Consider the following 23,870-nt stretch of genomic DNA (forward strand, 5'->3'; position numbering starts at 1 on the left):
GCAGTATGCAATCCAAAACAGAATTGCTTCCTTGAACCCTCTCCCAAATCAGTATATTAAGCCCAAAACCCATAGCAAGTCCCTTCAAATTCCTGCTTATAAACACAGTCATGATTCCTTTAATGTGTTTTCCCTTACTGCTGCAAGTTAAAAACTTTAACTTTGTTTGAACACAGTTGTATTCCTGGTAGTCTTTTGCCACTGGATTTTGACAGTACTGTGCCACATGAGGTAATGAATTTGGTGGAACTCAGTTTGCAATGAGGAGTGTGGTATGTGGCAATTTCCATTTGTTTTGTTTTGTTTTGTTTTTTCAGAGGTACCGGGGATGAACCCAGACCTCCTACATGAGAAGCAGTGCTTAAACCACTGCCAATTTTGATAAGATTGGTAAGGATTAGATTGCGTAGGGTCAGATAGGCTAAATGAATGTTTTTTATTTCATTTTATTTTAAATTTATTAGATGTACAAGTTAATATAGATAGACTAAATAATTATCTATATTGTGTAATATGTAGCTTATATTTTATTATATATATGTGCCTACATGCATAAATATGAATGTCAGCTCTATTTCTCTTTTAATTCTATTAGCGTACCCTCAAATTCAGTCTGTCTGTCTCTTTCTTCAGTTGCTCTATATATCTGCATTTCTATATCAATTTCTATCTCTATTTCTATCTCTACATCTATACCTATAACCGTACTAATACTCATACATTCATACCCATACTTATAACCATATATGTACCTAAATCTATACCTATCCTATTTATATCACACCTATCTATATTTATATCATTTATCTATTATTATATAGTATTATTCCAAGGAGAGTTCAATATGATCCTATATCTTCATATCAATTTTGTTTTTATCATAAAAATAGTGTAATGATGCTGCTGTTCCATGAGATATAAGCAGAATACTTCCTGCCACCTTGATCAGAAGTTGAACTCTACACACTTCTGTTACCAGTGGGGCATTGGTTCATAACAATATGGTACTTCAAATTAATCAGATTGCAAGAAATAAAAAACTAGTTTTCATTTTTTTCACCTAGACTATCATCCCTAAAGACTTTACCCTATATCTTAGGAAGAACTGCAGAAAATTTAATAGGGAATGCATAAATGGTCTTACAAGTTATGTAAAGGGAGTCCAAAATCTTACCATAATCAATGCCATTAAGTGGAACATTCTGGCAATTTCTTTTTAGGAAGAAATAAGGTTGACATCTCTGCCCATGGGAGCACAACTTCTTGCTGAATGGCTATGAAGACTTAACATATAAAGATCAGCTGATTCTCAATGATCCAGCCAAAGAAACACTAATATTTCAATCTACCATCAGTGAAAATGTAATAAAATAATCCATATCTCCATATCATCATAAAATTATTTACTCTCTTGGCCCAATATTTGCATTGGAATATGGAAGACTCTGCAAGCAATTTAAAGGCAGATTTATAGAGTGGAAAATCCCAGCAAGCAGGTGAAGTGACTTTTTTTCAATATATTTAAGGCAACTATAATTATCCTTCTATAACCAAAAAAAAAAAAAAAAATTCTCTTCAGCCTGCTCTTAAGTCAACATCAGCATCAAAGAAACACTGCACTGCACATATCTAGGGAGAGAACCAGGTTTCACAATTGCCGATTAAGCAACCAAAATTGCATCATTATTCTGCCGTTAATTAAGCTAATCTTTCAAGAAAGAATTACCCACTTGTCAGATTCCAGGGAAGCCCCTTAGTGGCCAGGAAGAGAATATTGAAGCAAAAGAGCCCATAGCCCATGTCCCTGCTGACACACCAATCGAAAAATTGCCTTGTTTTTTCCAAAAACAGTCACACTTTGTCAATCTAAGATATATCTTTGGGCCATACTTTCATGGTCTATAAAACCACCAGGAAGACCAGAGAGTACCCTTGTTCTCTGGGAATACTCACCCATAGCACAAAATCCTACAAGAGATGAAAAAATCCCAATCATCTAATGGTAGTTGGATGGATTAGGACTCTTTCTGTTGGGCAATGACCCATGGAATGGGTTTTTCTCACTTAGAGGTCAAAAAGGTCCTGACACTGATTATTTTAATTTTTAAAATATGACATATCCTTGCTCTGACAACTATCATGGTATAATCCTCTTTCTTTTCAGTCTTCTCCCTTCTACTCTACTTTCTTCCCCATAATGCTTTTTAATTTCACTGTCTTAACCCAACTTCCAATTCCTTCTTTCTAAACTCACATTCAAACATTTGATTGTGTTCACTTGGCAGTTAAACTCTCATACATCCATGGTGTCTTTATTTCATATTTAACAAATTAAAGACATTCTTCAAGTAATATATTTGTCTACTCAGTGTTTGCTAACTGCAGTATTACAGGTTTCATTTCCTTTAGTACTTGGAAGAACTGTACGAGGCAGCTCTTATTATTTTCAATTGACAGTTCGTTCATGGTGGGACCAGAAATTGAAATCAGTCTTATCTCTTCCACTGTAGGCCCCCTGGGGAGGCATTTACTTCCTTAATTAACACTCTCCTGTTTTGAAGTTTACCCCAAAGTGTCAAATTTAGATAATTATTTCCAAACTTACTATATCTGTTCCAAGGCCACTCAATTACCTCATCCTACTGATTCTATTTTTTCTAATCTTTTAAATATAAACCCATTGTATTATGAATCCATTGTTTCTTAAGATGGAAAATATGACTTCCAAGTTTCCCCTCATTCAAATATGAGCATTTTAATTAGCACTGAACTAGCAAACACAGTAAACAGAATCAAATGCCTTCTTTAGAAATCAAGTGTATATGTGTGTATAAAATGTGTTTCATATTGAATGAATAGAGAGAAAAAATAAATTTAAAAGAAATAATTTCAGGTATGAGGCATTTGCTGTCATTTGGATTATGTTCTGAGAGCTCTTTATGCTGAAATTAATTTAAAATTCCATAGCTACTTCTAAATAAATCTTATAATATTTATTATCACTAACATAAATAAATAATGTAATAAGATTAGTCTATGGGCTCCTTCATTTCATTTTCAGTACTTTTGTTCTGAAATGCTTTCAACTTGTACTACTCATTTTCACATTAGGAAATAAAAAGTATATTTCAAAGGCATCGTTATACTTGAAAATTCCATGAGCTGATTTTCTACAAGTACAAGAAAAATTCTCTCAAGCTCAAATTATAGTGAAATTTTTAAAAAAAAGTCTCCATTCTTACTCATGAATATTTAGTAAACAAATGTAAATGGATTATATGAAAACTAAAAAATAAATAACTTTATTCAATCTATCTTTTATATAGACTTTCTAAAATTGAGTCTTTTTTATTCATTACCTTTATGCATTTTTTTCTTTATATGCTAAGTCAATAATTTTAATTTCCTTACCATGTGTTTCATCATGCCCTGCAACATATATAGGCTTACAAAATATGATGCAGGAAAAATTCATCTGGATATGTGTTCAAATGAATTTAAATGTGCAGTTATCAAAAGTATGTGTGTGTGTGTAATTTATTCTCATATTGAAGAGGCCATGAATTATAATCATTGAACTGTGAGAGTGTCAATAGAGTTAGAGAAAGGTCTCTAGCAGAATGCATGACAATGAATACATTTGAAATTTGGAGCTATGGAGAATTCCAGGAAATTTCTAGAAGGACTGGCTTTCATGACTGGATAGATAATGTATGCCATTAACAGAGACAAGACTTTAAAAAATAGGCTTTAAGGAACAATAAGTTTATTATGAATATGTTAAATTTTGATTCTTTGATAAATACAAATTGCTGTGATCAGCAAAAAGTCTAACAAAATGTAAATAAATTCATTGGACTCATTTGAGCAGAAGTTGTGAAAATTTTGTATGCAGTTAAGATCACATTTGAAGACATTTGGGGACCCAGGGCAGAACTTGTTAGAACACAAAAATTAAAGGAAAGTTACAATAAGAAAGACAAAGAAAAAAATAATCATACATTTTATATTATACGTGTGTAGAATGTTTTGTTCTGTTGTCTCATCCTCCAATAAAGGTCTTAGTATTTGCTATTGATTTTTTTTCCCTTTGATTTCTGTTTCTTTTTCTGCAAGTAGAGTGATTTAGGAAATGAAATTCAAAGTGATGTGGGCTATGGGTGGGAGGCTCTTTGTCTCTTCAGAGATAACCTAAGCTGTTTGACTTGTGGGTGTTGAACAGTAAGAGGCTGCAGTCCTGCCCTTAGTGACAATGGCAACGACTCCAGTCCCAGGAAACAGTTTAACAATGCAAGGTCTATAAACTTTAAGTATTTAGGGGAAATGCAAACAAAATATGCTAAAAGCTTATCTAGAATGTATGAAGTCCATGCTAAAAGCTTACTTAAGATGTGGAAGATAAATATGCTAATTCAAGCCTATTGAGAACTGAAACAAAGGGACCATTTGGCCTTTCCTCTCTGTATAAAAGGGATTCAATAATCTTGTTCAGGGCTCAGGATTGAAACAGAAAGCTCCTGAGTCCAAGCTGGCCATCAATAAAACATTTTTCCTTCTCAAAATCATTCCTGAGTCCTGGCCTCTGTATACGCAAATAATTGAACCTCTCTCAAATTCTACAACATTTTTGGCAACCATGAAGGAACAGCAAACAAAGGCCAGAGATGTTAGCATTTTGCTGCCCTTTCCAAATCCCCGAGGAAGACAGGAGGACTTGGGTGAACCCCAAATATGGGCGCCCCTGGATTAAATTTAATCCAGAAAAGATGTGGGCCCCACCAGAATCTTCCCGACAAAAATTGAGGGCAATGGAAGGTCTGAAGAGAAAGATTCTGGGAACGAAAAAAGAACTCCGAACATGGAAGAAGGTAAGACTCCCTGGGTGAGCACAGTATGGAAAGCCCTAGCTTTAATTGCTAGGAAGGGGAGGCTGATCACCTCCTGAGAGAATCCTAGTAGCCCCAGAAAATTTGGGGGAAGCTGTTCTCTCTAGGCCTGGGAAAAGGAGAAAAACCGGGAAAAAGCCCTGGTGTTTTGGGTTTGTCTAACTGTATGTTCGAATCTGGTACTAGTCTTATATCCACTAAAGGAGTGGAGGCTTGATTTTAATAAGAAGGGCTGTTTATAGGTTCGAGTCCTAATGTCCTGGAAATTGGTCTAGATTGGAAAAAAACCAAACAAACTTGGTACAGAAAAATGGATTGGCTTTTCTAGTGGAGTTTGCTCTGGGTGTAAAGTTAAACAGTGGAAAAAGTCTAGCTGAAATCTTTGGTTATAGTGCTAAATTGTGAATGAATTTGTTTTATACCAAATGTTAAGTGTTCTAAGGTTTGTGATGGCTGTGGGGGCAGCAGTGCTGAAAAAATATATATAGAACTTGCAGTTCAGATTAGTGACCTTTTTGCTTCTGTCTGTGTCAGCTCAATGCTAGTGTTGGAGTTGTGTGGTTATGTAAAGTAGAATTCAGTGGAGCTGGAGCCCTCCCTTGCCATTGGCAAGGGGGTGAAATGATTATGGGGCAAAACTGAGGAGTCTGGATGTTTGTGGAGTCTAGATGTTTGTGCATGCTCTGCTGTCTTGTCTCTGGTCTGCCCCTTTGCCAGGGCTTGGAGGCCATCTGTGTCCACGCCATGCACCCAAGTTTGTTGGGGCTGCCCCAGTCAGGGCTGGGTCCCTGGGAGAGTTGCCAAATTTGAGTAGGCTCTGTCTGCTCATTTTGGCTGAAAGCAGGAAAGGGGGGAGCGGCTTGCCCCTTTCCAGTGAGTCCACACCTTCTATTCATAAGCCGCATTCCTGTTTGTTTGTTGTGCACCCGATTGCCTGGAAGGGGGGAAGTGAAGGGGGTGAAAAGCAGAATCAGAATAAATGCAGTAAAGTTCCCTCCATAGGGTGTCAAAGCCAAAATACATTTGCATTCTGCCCAGCTTCTTAGAAGGTATTGTAGTAACTTTAAGTAAGAGAATGTGTTCTGTGAAGGTAAAATTTGTCTTAAAGGTATAAATAATTACAAAAGTTTAACAAAGCATTGTTTAAATTAAGGTATTTAAATGGCTAATTGCAGAAAGTCCTTATTAAACAAAAACTGAATTGATAATAATAATAATAAAAGGTAATTTTATAACAAGAAAACTTTTCTTCGGCAGCCAGCCTCCCCTGCCAACTTGCTTCCAAAAAAACTGTTTCTGGTATTACATGCAACTAAGTATTTAAAATGAAGAAAAGTTCATTATTTTAACAAGCTTGTTTAGTATTAATGGAAATTATATGTTGTAATAAGTTTGCCTGGTAACTTAGTATGTGGGATATATGGAATGTGTTTTTATTGTTAAGGAAACAGAAGATGATTTTGTCCTAAGATAAAATGATTATTGGAAAGAGTAGAGTGTGGGACAAAACCTGAATGAATACTGAAAGTGTAGAAGGTTTGTGGAAGGAAAATTTTTATGATTAAAGTTGAGAAAGATCAATATACAAAGAAAATCTTTTATCAAAATAGCTTCTTGTGCTTTAACCTCATCATTTCCTCAGTGTTTGAAGAAGAAAGGGTCTTATCTCTTTTAAAAAAAAAAAAAACATTATGTTCTAGAAATCACATCCTGAAAAGTAGCTTTTTATTTCAAACTAACTACAAGAGATTTATTCTTTTACCTTAAAAGAAAAATTAAAGTAATGGTTAATTTATTTAATATGTTATAAGTCAAATGAAAGGTGTTTAAAGGTGTTATAAAATTAACAGGTTTTTAAAAAAATTAATAAAAACTGTAACTAAGAGTTAAAATCATTTATAAATGCATTTATATTATAAAACAGTGAAAAGATAATAACTGAAATTATAGCTGAGTGAATTTAGCCTGAAACTATTATTTAAGTGTAAATTCTAAACTAACCTTTCCTTTGTTTATGGTTACTTCAAGCCTAACCTCACCCCTTGCCTTTGCCTATGGTTATTTCATAATAGTTTCTGCCCGTACATGCCAGAGAAGAGCTGGGACATCACTGTCTCCTGTCCTGGTATTAGTAACTCTTTCTCTCATGAATTCAAGTGTATACTAAATAAATTGCTGCCTGATGGAATAAGGTTAAATGACCACTGGAGTTTTATTATCTCCAAAATCAAAAAGGGGTGTGGAGGAGGAGAAGTCTCCTGCCCTGATGGTCAGTGTTCCTAAGAGTAGTAATTTATGAGAGAAACCAATCTGTCTCCTTGAGGCCTCAAATAGCCTCAGTAAATATATATAAAATTAATCTTGTTGTTTACCCAAAATTCTGCTAATTTCAAAGTAAAATATAAAGTTCTAAAACAAAATGGTGCTAAAGCATTGAGAACATTTTAGTTACAATCCATTAATTAAGAAAGAAAATTCTTGTATAAAACTGCATGGTCATAGTATAAAACTCCACAGTCATAGTGCAAATTAAGAAAAGTTTCAGGAGTCTTTGAAATGTTTTGCAGTCACACTTGTTTTGCAAAAATTAGAAGTTTAAAGTAACTAAAGTTATGTTTTTGTGTCAAACTATTCATGTCTGCATATTTGCTCAAATTATTGAGGTTAAATATGCAGTTATATAAGTAATATATATTTCTGGACCCCATATTAAGCTAAACAGTATATAAAATAATGCAAATTATAAGTACTATCAATGAGTTGTGTTTCTGTGTCTAACTCTTCGTGTCTGCCCATTTGCTCAGTGTATGTCTTCATACATTGAGATAACAATATCAAATTAACAAATGAAAATTCTTAAAAGAGCTCTATTCAAATTGTTAAAAATTAAATATGCAGTTATATATGTAAATATTCTTAAAGCCCAAATTAAACTAAGCAGGATGAAAAAGTCATATAGAAATCTGATTATAGAAACAATTGGGAAAGGGCCTCCTCTTTGCAAGAGCTTTAAGGCAAGACTAGGTGTGACAGATTAAACCTATCTACTAGGCTAGGGAATTAAGAATCAGTTTGCCCGGTAATTTCCCAGTTTAAACATTTTGTCAACCATAAAATGTAAAAAAACAAACAAACAAAGATTAGGTTACTTTTCACATAAAAAAAAAAAATGTTGATTGGTGTAACCTGGTGGGCCTACTGCCTCAGTCTCCCACTCCCTGGTTGGACAGCAGTGGAGGAGACCAGCTTAGGCCAGTCCTATGGGCAGTGAAAGGTTGCCCAAGGAGTTAGGTCAGTGCCATTTCAGCACTAAATTCTATTCCTTATTTAACAAAGGGGAACAGGTAAAAACTAAAATGGTTAGAATGTGATAGAGGTAGCAGTTAAATCACAAAATTTTGTGCGAGAAAGTTAAATCTTCTCAGATAAGTTGTAACTTCTGAAGTATCCAATCTATGGAGAAACAGAGGAAGAGCTTGTGTGCTAGGCTTAGGGGTATAGATTGTGTCATTTTTCTTTGTTTGGGGTGCCAGCCATATAGGGCTCTGCGCCCCTTCTCGCAAGATTGAGAATAAATTATTTTCTTCTTCTCCACAATCTGGTGAGCCTTATTTTCTTCCAGAAGATTTCTTTCCAACAAAATAAAGGTAATTAGTGGCTCTATTAACAAATTCCAGTAAGTAAAGAAAAGTCCATAAAAACTATGGAGAGATCTTTCCTGGATCATGATTAAACAAATTAAGTAATTGTGTAATGTGTTTTAAAACCTGGTAGTCAGTATGCTTTTAAATTATTCATTTTCATAACTTAAACAAAGAAAAGAAGTTTTTAGCTTCCTATAAGGGAAAAAGAGAACATTCCTTGCATAAACTATAATGGTTTCAACTTTATTTAACTTGAGTGTAATCTCCCATAGTTAATTTATAAACTAAATTAACATTATATGTACAAAATCTTTAGAGCAATAAAATTATAAGTTCACATTGGTGAAATTAGGCTAAAAGAAAAAATTGTAGATATGCTCTCTTAAATAAATAGAGTAAATATCTTTGGTTGGTATTGTAATTTAATGAGTTTATTTAAACATGAGGTGGCTAGTCAATGTGGTTATAGTCAATTACAAAGAGTTTGTAAAACATCTTCCAAACTAAAAGCATTTAAATAGTTCTAGTTCTAAAAGTCATTGTTAACTAAAACTTAGATTGGTATTGGTTGCAAAAAATTAACTTCGTGATAATAAAACCTGTCTGAAGGCCACGGCAAGGTATATATTTAAGTAAATGGTAATAAAAAGTTATCTTGATTCTATTGGAAATATTCTGTTTTCATTTTAACAATGAAAAATAATTTTTTCCCCCTCTATTACTAAAGTAAAGTACCTACTGTTATCTTCATGGTAAAATTGTGTAAGTAAACAGTCATTTGATATATGATGTGTTGCATTAAATTGTTTAAAATATATATATAAAAACAAGGAATAAACTTTAACATTATCAAACTCTTGTGCATTCAAACCAGGCCTTGTATACATTGCATTTTGCCTCTCCCTATGAGTTATTGGCTAGGCTGGTCACTGACCCCTCAATTAAAATATTTGCTTTATCAGCCTGTGGTTCTGCTCCTAAAGTCAATGGAAACTACGTTGCAGTTTCAAGCTCCTGCAGCAGTCAGTGATGACTCAGTACAGCCAAATGTACAACGGACATCGCCTCCAGACTGGCACTGTTCCATAGTGCCAGAGAGCACTATGCACCAGGCTAGTAGAATACTGGAAAATCTCTGTAGGATCAATGATGCTGCCACTTGTTCACTGCATGAAGAACATGCTAAGTGGAGCCATGATACCAGGATACTTTAAGTAAAACTTAAACACAATTGGCATTATGGCCTGCTCTCATGGAGAGATAACATGTAAAGTATTACAAACCTGAAACTTAAAACTAATAATTGCAACTCTGAATCCTTATGCATTAAGTAATACATTAGTTAATATTAAGTGCTGTACTTTTATCCTGTACTAAATATATGCCTAATAATTATAATGTTATCTTTTCTATTTTGGATCAAGTACAGAAGTATATTAGACATGTTAAATTCTTAGTAAATTCATTTTCTAAATAGTTAAACATGTCTATAGAATAAGGTGGCAGTCTCAGCCAGGCTCAGTAAACTTACTATATTCTGCTGTACTCTACTGTGTAGCAAAAGTGAGGCTTGCTTGCTGATGGTGAGTCACCTATTGAACAAGTCAAAATTGCTAGAAATTGTACAATTAAAACCAAGGTGTGAAAAACCTTTATTCTGTAGTTCTGATCACTCCCACAGCTGAAAACTTAGAGAATTTCCAACTTAGTATTCTAATCCTGAATGAAGTCAGTTGCCCAAGGAGTGCCAGTTCACCAGGAGCATCTGACGGAGCGAATGAGTGCCAATCATTGAACAGCTTGGAATGTGTCTTCAGACAAAGCTAAGTGTCTGTTGCAATTTCTCTCCAAAGATAAATAACTTAAAAAAGAATATATATGCTGTTCCCACCAGCTTTTAAGAAGGAGTGCCATCTTCATAGGCACCTAACCTTGTCTACCTCTGTAATCCAATGTCCTCTGCTGTCCAGAATGAAAAGTTCTAAACTTCTAAAAACAATTCTGGATGCTGCACAAAAGATTGATAAATAATCAATCAAAACAACAAACAGCCACCCACCCCATAGCTCCAACAATAATTATGCCAAAGCTTAGCAAGTTAAACTTTGGCAAAGGGGGGAAATGATGTGGGCTAAGGGTGGGAGGCTCTTTGTCTCTTCAGAGATAACCTAAGCTGTTTGACTTGTGAGTGTTGAACGGTAAGAGGCTGCAGTCCTGCCCTTAGTGACAATGGCAACGACTCCAGTCCCAGGAAACAGTTTAACAATGCAAGGTCTATAAACTTTAAGTATTTAGGGGAAATGCAAACAAAATATGCTAAAAGCTTATCTAGAATGTATGAAGTCCATGCTAAAAGCTTACCTAAGATGTGGAAGATATATATGCTAATTCAAGCCTATTGAGAACTGAAACAAAGGGACCATTTGGCCTTTCCTCTCTGTATAAAAGGGATTCAAAAATCTTGTTCAGGGCTCCGGATTGAAACAGAAAGCTCCCGAGTCCAGCTGGCCATCAATAAACCATTTTTCCTTCTCAAAATCATTCCTGAGTCCTGGCCTCTCTATACACAAATAATTGAACATCTCTCAAATTCTACAACAAATGGAGCATGTTTCCTTTTGTTATTTTATACTAAGCATCTACATTTCCTGTATATCCATCCCTAGAATATTTTATCAGGATGACCTTCCTTATATTTCTGATTATTGCCTTTATATACTATATGCATTTTGCCTTTGCAATAATGGGAGGAATCATCACAAGTCTATTTATATATTCATTCAATTATTCATTAATTTCTAATTATCCCCTAAGAAAGATCTTTTGAACAGTTTTATTTAGAAATGTTTTATATATCATAAAATTCATAGATGAAAAGTATACATTTTAACATCCAAAAGTTACTGATGCAAAATATCAGAAATTGGTTGGAGCTTACAGATACCAGGCATAAAGCATAAGTTACTTCCCTCACCAAAGTCTATTTTCACATGTTGGAGCAAGATGGCTGCCAACATCTGTGAGGGTTCAGGCTTCCTGAGTTCCTCTGGGCTCAGCTCCTGTTTTCTCCACAAAGTCAGACTATCAGGCAAATGGCTCTGTCTCTCTCCCCTGGGCTCCATCTTCAGCATCAAACTCCAACACCAAAACTCCAACATTAAAAGTCCTCAACTCTGTCCTTTGCCATGCCAAGGTTTGGGGACTCAACACCCTACAGCTATGGCCCAATCAAAGCCCTAATCATAACTTAATCATGCTCAAGTACAGACAAGTTTACAAACATAATCCAATATCTATTCTTGGAATTCATAACTATATCAAACTGCTATAGGTATTTAGTAAATTTACTGAGTAGGACAACTATCAGCATAAATCAGTATTAGAACATTTTCATCACACTATGCCCACTTAGATTTAATCCCTGTTTCCAATCCCAGGTGCAGTCAACAACAAATCTATTCTTCTGTCTCTATAAATATGCCTTTTCTGTTCATTTTACATAAATGGAATCATGGAATCACACAATGTATGGTCTCACATCAAGATTCTTTCACTTAGCCAGCTAAGTTCATACCAGTCACAGCATTTATCAGTGGTTGAATTTTTATTGATATACAGTATTCCACTTGCATGGATGTACTGTAGATTGTCTTTCTATTTACTGCTTAATGGAAATTCAGTTCATTTACAATTTGGGGCTGTAATAAATATAAATAATGCTGCCAAGACCACTTACATGCATTTATTTGTATGAATATATGTATTAATTTATCTTGGTTGGATATTTAGGAGTGGAATTTTATTGATACTTGTGGGAGCAGGAAAGGACCCAGGAGCTCAGTATTTGAGTTAGACTGTGGATATGTAAGACTTGGACACCTGAGGGCAGGTTAAGACATATTCACCTTCTAAGGATCTTCTGTGGATCCTTCTTTGTGGATTGGAGAGAGCAATGGGGGGAGAGAGCAATTTCAAGAGCATCAATAGCAGAGGTTAGGAATGGTTGCGAGCCCATAAGCTGACAGGAGGCACCACAACAGACAGCAACACCTGTGTGGAAAAGGTGGATGAACGTGTACATAAGGGAGAAATGGAGAGGTAAACATTGGGCTGGTCCCTTGGGGAAGGTCCAACCTTAGTCTGAGTAAACTCAGGAGAATATTTGGTGTTACTAAATGGAGTGGGGCAGGGCCTGTGGCTAGGTCTCTTTTCTTGTGGGCCTCTTTAGGGAATAAAGAGTATTCAGGGAGTATAGTTTGAGTGATTTGTAACTTTGTAGAAAATTGTCCAGTCCGTCTAAATAAACAAAATATTTAGCAGAAAATTGTTCAAAGTAGTCCCTTATAATACATTACTTTTTGAAGATTTAGTGGTAATGTCCCCTCTTTCATATCTACTATAGCTAAAAGTTTTCTAATTTTGGTAATTTTTTTCCAAAAAATATCTTGATTTCATTAATTTTCTCTATCATTTTGCAGCTATTTCATTTATTTCTATGCTAATTTATATTGTTTTCTTTCTTCTGCATAACTTCAGTTTAAATTGCCCATTTTTATAGAATTTTAAGGTAAAGCTTATATTATGGATTTGATACATTTCTTCTTATTCCCTCCCCCCCACCTTTTTTTTTTTTGAGCTGCTGGAGGGCTGGGGATTGAACCTGGAACGTCAAATGAGAGAAGCTGGTACTCAACCACTGAAGCACATTGGCTTCTCTGAGTTAGATTTTTGTTTGTTTTGCTTGTCTGTCTGTTTTTTTTTTTTTTTTTTCAGAAGGCCCTGGGAAACAAATCTGGGAACTCTTATGTGGGAGGTGTGCACTCAACCCACTTGAGTCACAATGGCTCCCCATTCCTTCATTTCTAATGTAAACATTTAAAGCTATAAAATCTCCTTTAAGCTCCTATAACTTTATCCCACAAACTTTTATGTTTTCATTTTCACTGCACTGAAATATTTTCCAATTTCCCTTGTAACATTTTTGACCCACATATTACTTAGAAATGTGCTGTTTGATTTTTCAAATCAGTTTTGATATCTCAAATAGCCTTCTGTTGTGGATTCCTCATTTATTCCCATTGATCTAACTGCAAGTTTACTGATTCTTCTTATAGATTAAATCTACTATTGATTTCCTCTACTTAATGCTTCCTTCAGTTATTGTACTTTTCAAATTCAAATTTTAAGTTCTTTAAAAAATAATTTCTATCTCTTCATTGATAGTCACTATTTAGTGAAATATCATTACATACTTATTTGAAATTGTTTAAACTTGCCTTCCTTTAGTTCTTCTAACATATTTTTAATAGCTGATTTTATTTTTATTTTTTGCTTTGTATTTTTTGTTGTTTTTTTAATATACTTTTTAAACTTTTTAAAAAGACACTTAGATTATTTACATGTTACATTAAAAAATGTAGGAGATTCCCAAATGCCCTATCCCCTGCCCCTTACACACTTTCCCATATTAACAACATCTTGCATTAGTGTGGTACATTTGTTACAATTGATGAACACATATAAGAGCATTGCCACTGAGTGTGGATTAGAGTTTACAATATAGCTTACACTCTCTCCTACACAATTTTGTAAGTTATGACAAGACATATAATGCCCTGTATCTCTCATTGCAACATTATTCAGGACAATTCCAATGTCCTGGAAATTTCCCTATATTACATCTCTTTTTCCCTCTCCATTCCTTCAGACTGCCTGTGAACCCTGCCTCCACATCAATGATAACAATTCTTCCATTGCTAGAAGAACATTAAGTCTATAGTAGAATGACGATAAGTCTACTCTAATTCATCATTCATTCCCCAGTCCTGAGGATTCACTATGCCTCTAATTGAGAGGGGACTTAAATATTATATTAGTCAGCCAAAGGGGTGCTGATGCAAATTACCAGAAATTTGTTGGCTTATATAAAGGATATTTATTTGGGGTAGAAGTTTACAGTTACCAGGCTATAAAGCATAAGTTATTTCCCTCACCAAAGTCTGTTGCCATGTGTTGGAGCAAGGTGGATGCTGATGTTCAGCTTTCCTCTTCCTCTTATGGTTCCATGGTCCTAGCTTCTTCCAATATCAGTTATAGGCTGGGCTAAGTCCCATCTCTCTCGGAGGGTTCATTTCTCTCTGGGCTCACCTGCTCTGCTCTCACCCATATGTTTACATACTGGGCTCCAGCTCAAAATTCCCACCTCTCTTCTCTGCAGTGTGGTTTCTCTGTGAGTTTCTGCCAACCAAGGGGAGGGGGGACTCAATATTTTACAGAAGTGGCCCAATCAAAGCCTTAATAACAGACAACAAACATAATTTATTTTTGGAATTCATAAACTATGTCAACTGCCACATTCCACCCTCTGAATTCCAAAAAGACATTACAATATTCAAAAGACCTCAAGTCAATAACAGTCCAGGTACAAAATCATTTAACAATCAATTTAAAGCAGTGCAATTTGACTGGAGCAAAGTCCTGTCTGCTGTAGACCTCTGAAACCTATGAAATAATTTATCTGCTTCCAATACACAAATGCAGAGACAAAGGATAAACATGTGTGTTACAATAAAGAGAAACTGGGAGGGAAAAATAAGTTATGGGTCCAGAACAGTTCTATAAACCTGAAGGGTGCACTCCATTCACTTTCAAAATCTGAGGGTCATTCTTAAGAGGATAGTTTCTTCTCCCAAGGGCCTAATGAGGACACACCCTTTCCACAGGCATCCCAATGGCCATTTTCTTGGTTCCACCCTCATAAGAATCCAGACCTCACCCTCCAAGAGCATTGGGGTGAATGCCACACTTTACCCCATTGTTGGGTTAGAGTCTTAATCCCCCTAGTACTAGTACAATGAAGTGAAGACAACATCCTCCCTAATCCTTGGCATATAAGTGCAACCCTCTCTGAGCAATAAATTGGTGAACTGGCCTTCCCTATTCCATAGCGAATGTGCTCCACACTCTCTGTACCCTGATGTGACAAAACTCCTTCTGAATATTGGGGGAACATATGCCCTCTTCAACTGCCAGGGTAAACTCACACTCTCTGTACCCATGCATGGGTTTCCTCTCTTGAGCTGATGGGGATGTCTTAATTCCAGATCTCAGCTTCCATAAATTTCCTCTTGAAGTCATCCCCCCTTCAATCTTTCCCTTCCATGTTGCTTTTGCTCCAAGTTGACAGTGGTTTTGTTCATACAGCTCTCTCAAAAAGCTTGTTGGTTTAGTATACAAGAAGCAGGGGTCCAAATCATCAAACTGAAAGACTTTCTACCAGTCTTTTCTAGATAACTGCATCTTCAACCCTGATTTACAAGTTTCAAATTTAGTTAAGTTCTCAAATTGGGCATTATCGATTTTGGACTTGATTTCCAGAGACTTGGAATTTCTGGAACAGTTTCTGGTTTCTTTTGCCCAAAAACACAGCCCTCAGTTTATCTATCTTATCAAGCATTTTTCCATAAACTTCAAGGAGAAGCCAAGTCACATTCTCTGAGTTTACTTTGGAAAGTTCTTCAGCTAAATGCCCAGTCTCACCATTTTCAAATTCTGCTTTCCATAAAACACCAGGAGTTAATCTTGCTAGGTTCACTGCAACTTTAAAATATGAATCACCTTTCCTTCAGTTTCCAACTATAGTTTCATTATTTACTTCTAAAGCCTCATAAAAAGTCTCTTTAGCATCAGTCAATGGTGTCTTCCCTAACAACAGTCTCTTCAAAGCACAGTAGGTCCTTTTTGCCAAGCATCTCACATTTCTTCCAATAAACACCCCTTACCCATTTATAAAACCATTCCAACATTTTTTGTAATTGTAAAAGCACAACTCCATTATTCAGCCAGAGGGGTGCTGTTGCAAAATACCAGAAATCTGTTGGCTTTTACAAAGGGTATGTACTTGGGGTAGAAACTTACAGTTACCAGACCAGAAAACATAAGTTACTTTCCTTGCCAAAATCTGTTGCCATGTATTGGAGCAAGATGGCTGCCAATATTAAGCCTTTCTCTTCCTCTTAAGGGTTCTTAGTCCCAGCTTCTTCTAATTAGCTATAGGCTGGTATAAGTCTCATCTTTTTCCCAGGACTCGTTTCTTTCTGGGCTCAGCTGCTCTGCTCTCTCCTGTGTGTTTAATTCCCAGGCCCACCTCAAAACTCCCACTTCCCTTCTCTTCAGTGCAGTTTCTCTATGAGTCCCTTTCCACAGAGGGGAGGGGGGAATCAATTTCCTACTGATGTGGCCTAATCAAAGTCTCAATAATGGACGAGTTTACAAACATAATCCAATATCTATTTTTAGAATTCATAAACAATATCATACTGCCACAGATCCCATGGGGAAGACTGGTGGAACTATCTTGCTTGCAATTGAAGACTCTGTTACTTGGGATGGGTTTTGTCCATTATCATCTCCTTTTGAGTTGTCCTGGGTGAGTCCAATGAATTGGGAAGTAGGAGTTTCAACTCTGTTGAGATTTAGGTTCCAACTAGCACATGGAAAGCCCAGAGATTTAAGTCTCTTGGGCATAAAACTATCAATACTAGTTCTAATTATAGGTTCAAATAGAAGGGTCAGAAAAGCGATGGGTAGGGAAACCAAAACTGAGAACTACTCTGTCACACTGAGAGCATGAATTTCAAGATAGAGCCCATTGCCAGGGTGCCAAACTTCTGAGCTGTCAGTTCTGCCTATAGTGTCTGGATGTCTCCAGAACCCTCAGGAGCTCTTTGGGGCAATATTTACTGTGGCTGTCAATAAATTCCTGCTTAGACCTGCAGGAATTCTGCAGGAATAAACTCTGGAATGACTTCCTGACTCACTTTGAAGTCTCTTAGCCATATAAACTCACTTGTCTTTACCTTTCTCCCCTACAGGTCAAGTTCTTTTTCCAGGTTCATTGCTAGTTGGTACCTGGGATTAATCCTTCAGTGCTAGGGAGGCTCATCCCTGGGAGTCATGCCCTCACCAGGGGAAAGGTAATGCATTTATATACTGAGTTTGGCTTAGTATATTTGAGCATATTTGAGCAACAAGGAGGTTTTCAGGAGCTAACTCTTAGGTAATCTATAATACTAAGCTAAGTTTCAATTTCAAAATAAAAGTTTCGTAAGTACGGTATCAGTATTAAGGACTCTTCTAATAGTTGATTTTAAATCTTTGTCAGATGAAATAAACATCCGGCTGCTATAATAGACAATTCTTATTAACTGCTCTTTTTTCCTGTGTATGGACCATGCTTTCCTTTTTCTTTCACAGTTCTGTAACTCTTTGTTGAAGATTTGACATTTTGGAAAATGTAAAGTAGCAACTCTGGACTCCAGTTCTTTGTTGTTGATTTTTGATAGAGAACAAATATTTAGTAAACATTTAAGAAAAGTTTCACAAAATAAAATGAGGATTGGTTCACAGATCTAAATGACCAGGGTACTTTGACACAAAATTTTCAACATTTTGACTTCTTAGAAAATTATTTGACTTAAAAGAAATAATCATTTATAATACTAGGAAAAAAATAAAGTAATTCGTAAAAGTTAAAAATTGTTAGGCTAGTTTCAAATTCTATGTTTTTAAAATCAGGTATAAACATTAGACAACATCATAAGTCCCTTCCTACCTTGAAGAACAATCAGCCTGTATACCTAAGCCATATCCATTAAGCAATTATATCTTCTGTTGTTGATATACTCATTGCCTAGATATTTTGAATTGTTTTGGAAATCTTACATATGATTTAGAAGAAAATCTGAAGATGAATTTTCATTCCCCTCAGAAGGAACACCCAGATTCTAAGAAATACCATGTCAGCTTCAGTCTCCTAGAATCACCTATTTTTGATATCCTTCTTGTGGTGGGAAATGAGACATACAGAATTGGACAAAAGTTACAGGTTGAACAGCAACAGTGTAGAAATACTTGGTGAAATTGGGAAGCTGCTTAGATCAATAAGGTAAGGAAATAGAAAAATAAAATAAAAGTCTTAAATATAGGACTTCAGGAAACAACTACATTTTAGAGTGAGGAAGAGGAAGAACAGCCAACTGGAGAGGCAGAAGAACATCAAAAGGTAGGAAAAGATATTTAAGGTAGACAAAAATCAAAGAATGAAAAAATAATACTGTAGATACATTCTTTAATAAGCTTCAGGAAAGCTGAAGGCCAATCAAATATGTTTGATTGTTTTAATTTTCTTTTTAAAGATTTGTTACATATCACTAACGATTAAATGTAGTTCAAGTGCATGGTAAAGGGAATTAAAAACATAAAGACAGGAAAAATGGGAGGCAGTGGTCAGAGAAGAGGAATTCTAGGGTTTCTAACACAGTTATTGCCATTTCTATTACAAAATGCCTCTGGGCTGTTATTATTTCCAAACTATTTTACTACTAGTTAAAATGACATCTTTCTTCAAATAAAAATAATGGAAAAATAATTTTTCCATCTGATTATATGAATGCATTGCACTCTACCAGTTTCCTAAACTATTTGAGGAATGCATTTTCTGTTCTTTACAAAATTTTCTGGAAGTAACAACGCATGAATAAAATTAGCTTGTGTCATGCATTAAGATCACTATAGAACATTTTTCTCATTGAAGGTGTTTCATACCTGACAGATGTTTTGACAATCATGCTTATTATCTCCCTGTGTATTCTTTTCTGTCCTACCCTTGCTAACATCTATTGACAGGTAATGTTAGCAAACAACTCTTCTGGGGCTTAGCATTTAGCCAGCAAGCCTCCTGTAGTCTAGAGGCAATACAAAAATCCTCTTTTGAATAGCTGAACAATTAATTAAGCATTGGTGGTTCATTTGGGCTATTCTTACTGAATTTTCAGGAGATATAACTTAACATGTATTGTTTTTATGTCGAAACAAGTAGAACCACAAAAAAAATTGCCCTTTGAAATTTTATCACCATCAGGTAGGATTTATTTATCATGGATATAGTTTTATTGAGCTAGGTCTTTTCCAAACAAGTTTTATAGGTCCTGATATTTAAGAGCTAGAATTTTAAACTAGCCAATGTTGAAAGAGTTGATTGTAAAATGTTGGTACTTGAAAAACAGACATTAAAAAGCCAGAAGAAATAAGTGAGGTAACATGAAGGGCAGAATAGGAAAAGCATATATACAAACATACACATACATGAAGACCTCTGCAGTATAGCTCTGGGAGAGATAAAGCTGAGTTAAAACAAGAACAGATAGTCCAAAAACATATAACACTAGAAAGTATACCATTATTTTCTAGGAAAAATAAACAATTTAAATCAGTTCATATGAAAAGATGATGGATTCAAGTCTGGAAGCGAGTCATAGCCATGATCTTGCACAAGGTCATCCAGTTGAGAGGTAAAATTATATAACTCTTTAAAAGTGGAAATGAGTTTGAAGAATCTTCTAAGATATATTTAATTGTACCCTTTTGAGGTTTCAGACAAATGTATACATATACACATGTATATACATAAAAAACATGCAAAATGAAATATATTGAAAGCTCTGTTACATGTGAACATGAGGTATGGTTGAGGGAGAATATGATTATCTTCTGTAGAAAGAAAGAATGTGGGAGATAATGTATCTATCTTTTTCTAATGAGAATTGAATTGTAATGTAAGATTATTTTAACTTGAAAGAGGCTTGCTAAATGAAATGTTGAAACCTCATGGAGGCATTATTTAAATGAAATCACTTGCTGGGGAAGTCATGGATATGCTCAGGAGCCATCTTTCAGCCCGTGCATACCCACCTCCTTTTTGTGTGTGTGCATATGCTCAATATGTTTCCATTCAGCAGCCCAGGGAAACATTACATCTAACGGAATGCCCTGACTGTACCTTGAACTTAAAACTGGAGCAGGCAGGCTCAGCTGCTTATCATGGTGGGAACTCTGCACAGAGGTTGCTTGATACATGCTTTTGCTCAGTGGCAAAAATTCCCCATGGGGTGTAAATACCCACTCTCTAGCAATACCAGCATCTCTCCTCTCCAATAAGAAGTGGAGCATGTGGAACTGACCCAAGCAGTTGGCCCTTTCACAAGACTGGCCATGATGGGATTGCGTCCCTTGCAATTTTGGACCGTTTGTGCTGTGTAAGTAATAAAGCAGTCATTTGCTGAAAGATTCTTTTGTTCCTGAAGCTGTGCTCCCACAATGTACCATACAGAAACTCAGTCCACACCACTACTGCCCATGGTTGGAAGCTCATTTTCACAGCTATGACAGTATTCAGGGAGGGTAATTCTTTTAGGAGGTGGCTCATATTAGCAAAACACACAAAAACTGATTGAAATACCAGAATTTCAATTTTCACCTTGTAATAATCAGTGAAAAGATCATGCAAACAAATGCTCATCCACTGACAAGAAAGTTTTTCACACTCTGAGAAATCAACTTTGTAAGTTAAGTTTTAATCAGTAGGTTATTAAGCATGACCTCAGAAGAAAGTGAACACACTTGTACTTTGCAAATCTCAACAACATCCATTTGGTTATGATGCTAAATATCTTCATTTTCACAGTGAGAATATATGCCGATTAAGAAGATTTGATGCCAAAATCCATAGAATAGGGCAGTTTTCCTTTGAATATTTGTAAATATGAAATGCCAAATTTTGCTCTTAATACCACTGCCTTTTATTTTAATGGTGAATACATCCCTTCTTTAGATATTCTATAACAGATTGTTAGATAGAGTCTGTTTTCAGGCCAATTCACTTTTTGCAGTTCACCTTTGAGTGTATCTATTATTAGTTAATAAAATTTGGGCAGCTTAATTATGTTTTTCATGCTGTGAAGAGGAAAACTGGATCAGAAAAGACAGCAGCTTTCTCCACAGTTGGTTTTTCATTCCTCTTTATTGAGGTTAACCAGAATTCTCTGGACTGGAAAACTTAAATTATAAAATCTTATAGTCTGTGTTATATTTGCTTTTATAATTCCATCCATAAAGTCCAAGTAGTGATGGAATTACACTTATTAATTAGGGTCCATTGGTGAAAAAGAAATGTAATTTGTTTTCCTTTTACACCTCAACCATTTATAAAGAGGAACAGGATATGTACGCGTTTCATTATCTAATTGAGTTAAATGCATCTTCCAATCAAGCCAGTCCATGAAAGACTGATAGGAGGTGTATATTTTATGATTTCTTTAATCAAAGGAAAGAGTATGGAAACAAAGAGTGGATGCTGAAATTAAGAATGAACAGTAAAGTTACACGAGTCATTTAAAAAGGCAAAGAAAGTGTGGGAGAAAATTGTCAAACCTGGATTTCTAATCAATAAGTTAAAGAGAACAAATTACCAAAGATGGCCCCACTTGTATGTGACAGTCTGTTCAGATAAAACATCACCATATGTTGGTCATCCATTTTTTAGTGCAATTTTATCATGAGCATGACTACTTCTCTTCTCCTCTTCCCCTCTAGAGGGCAGGAGAGATAGCTGAGGGATGAGGAGAGATGAGATTAGATTTCTTTGACAATCTTGGAACTGTAAAACAAATCTAGTTGAATAATTACTGAACTTTGTTAATATTGTAGGACTTAATATATTGGATGATGCAAGGATTTAGATATGTGGTTTATAAGTACATATTTTCAAATAGATATGTGGTGTATAAGTACATATTTTTAAAATCTCTAACTGATGGGAGATCGGTAAGAATACTCTATTCCAATTAAAAATTCTTGTTTCAAACCATTTTATCTATATTTTCATATTGACTTCAGACAATTAGTGAAATATAAATAAAATGAAAGATGATATGGCTAATTAAAGAGAAAACCAAGAGAAATAATATAATAGATTCTTCTTTATGCTATTTAAACATTCTTCTTTAATGTTTATTAAATCTGTAATATAATGTAAAATAAAATAAATTTGTATTTTAGCTAATTAAGCTTTTGTTACAGTAATTTTGCTACAAATATGTTACTTAATACAATCACAGCCTTTTTTGAGTGCTAATTCTTTCCATTTTTACATAGATACAATTATTTTAGATAGATTTTTAAGTATACAAATAGAAAATTTGTATAAATTTCAGAGTTAGGAGAAGTTTGCAATTTTTCAGTTTTTAGAAAGAAGACTTTGAATAGCTTTTAACAGAATCTAATTAAGATTGTAATGGTAAAAATGTGCCTAAAAAGGTAATACAGTCAACTAATACTACATATTTCTCTCTCTGCTCTCACGCACTCATATGTTTACAATATTTTTAAAAGCTTGTGTCAGATTAAATCAGTTTCTGGATTAAGTACATGACATATGAAGTTATCTGTCATTCAGAATTACATTTATAAAAGCTTTTTGGAAAAAAATATCTTAGCTGTACTGGGTAGCTTCTTCACTGACTGACAGCTTTGTAGTCAAGATTTGCCATCATTCCTTCCAAGCTTCTTATTCCCTCTTGTAATTATTGAAGAAAACATATTTGACATTCCACCTTCTCTCTTAACAGATTCTCACTGAAATAAAACCTTTTACCAAAAGGGAACACATCTGTATCCATTCTGAGTACCAAAGACTGAAATATAAGACCTGAAATGTGAAATGTTTTACTACTCTGTATCAGATTGAATTTGAGTAAAAGGTGATTCCATTCAACTAGAATGGTTGACATGAGTAAGAACAACTAGATTAATACAACAGTAAAAAAAATTAAATACACCAACAAACAATATTCTCTATTTCTGAGGTATTAGTGTAAAATTGATGTTTTATATTAGAGAAATAATGTGGTGAATGAGACCCACACTAATGGCTGAGATAAAGTGACAGAATCAGAAAATTTCACTTAGCTGAATATTTTTTTGCAGTGTATTTGGCATGGGAAATTATATTAGATTAAGAGAAGGAGGCCCTCCAACTGGGGATTATTCCCAAGAACACTTTTCACAATGAAAGTGGAAACAGTTAAATGCCAAGGGAATGTCTGGATTTCACTGCAAATAACATAAAATTGAAATAAATTATTTGACATAGGAGTAACCTCTCTCAGAACTTCCCCCAACTTTTTTTTTCCATTCTTACTCATTGTCTCTTTCTTCCACTTTTCCACTAATGCCAAAGCATCACTAAGGTTAAAAATTATAGACATTAAATTATTTTTAATTCCTTATTGCTTTCCTTGGCTTGAAAAAGTTGAGGAAGGACTGAAAGATGTCTGATGTAAACAATGTCATTGGACAATAGACATGTCTTATTGAATGGTTTTCAAGTGAAGAAAAATCAGAATGTATATAAAGAAAAAAAAGTTGTGATTCAGAAGAAAGGCATCAATCTAAGGATCTAAACAAAAACAAAATCACTGTTACAAAATTAATTATTTGCAAG

The sequence above is a fragment of the Dasypus novemcinctus genome, chromosome 4 (assembly GCF_030445035.2).
Source record: "Dasypus novemcinctus isolate mDasNov1 chromosome 4, mDasNov1.1.hap2, whole genome shotgun sequence".
In the NCBI taxonomy this organism is placed as follows: Eukaryota; Metazoa; Chordata; class Mammalia; order Cingulata; family Dasypodidae; genus Dasypus; species Dasypus novemcinctus.